The sequence below is a fragment of the Etheostoma spectabile genome, chromosome 7 (assembly GCF_008692095.1).
Source record: "Etheostoma spectabile isolate EspeVRDwgs_2016 chromosome 7, UIUC_Espe_1.0, whole genome shotgun sequence".
NCBI classification, from domain to species: domain Eukaryota; kingdom Metazoa; phylum Chordata; class Actinopteri; order Perciformes; family Percidae; genus Etheostoma; species Etheostoma spectabile.
The window spans coordinates 13,954,558-13,954,921 of record NC_045739.1 but is presented as its reverse complement, the minus strand read 5'-3'; positions in this window follow the sequence as shown (position 1 = coordinate 13,954,921).

The following is a 364-nucleotide window of genomic DNA, read 5'->3' as shown; positions in this document are numbered from 1 at the left end:
GGGCCGGCTCTGTGGTCGGCATGAAGCTGGACTTGCTGGAGACGGTGGCAGAGAGGAGGACACACTGAAGACAAACTGTTGGACATTATTGACAATGCCAGCCACCCCCTGCACACCGTAATCAGCACCCAGAGGAGCCTGTTTAGTGGAAGGCTGCTCCTTCCCAAGGGATAAAGGAGTCCTTGAGTCTGTTGGTCCTGCCAACAGACTCAAGGACTCCTTTGTCCTTCATGCCATCAGACAATACAACTCCTCACTCGGGGGAGGAGGAAATAGGACAGAGAGGACAATACATACATACACACCTGGACTCACTTAAATACCTGGACACTTGACAAACACTTGACTCAACACTGACACTTTT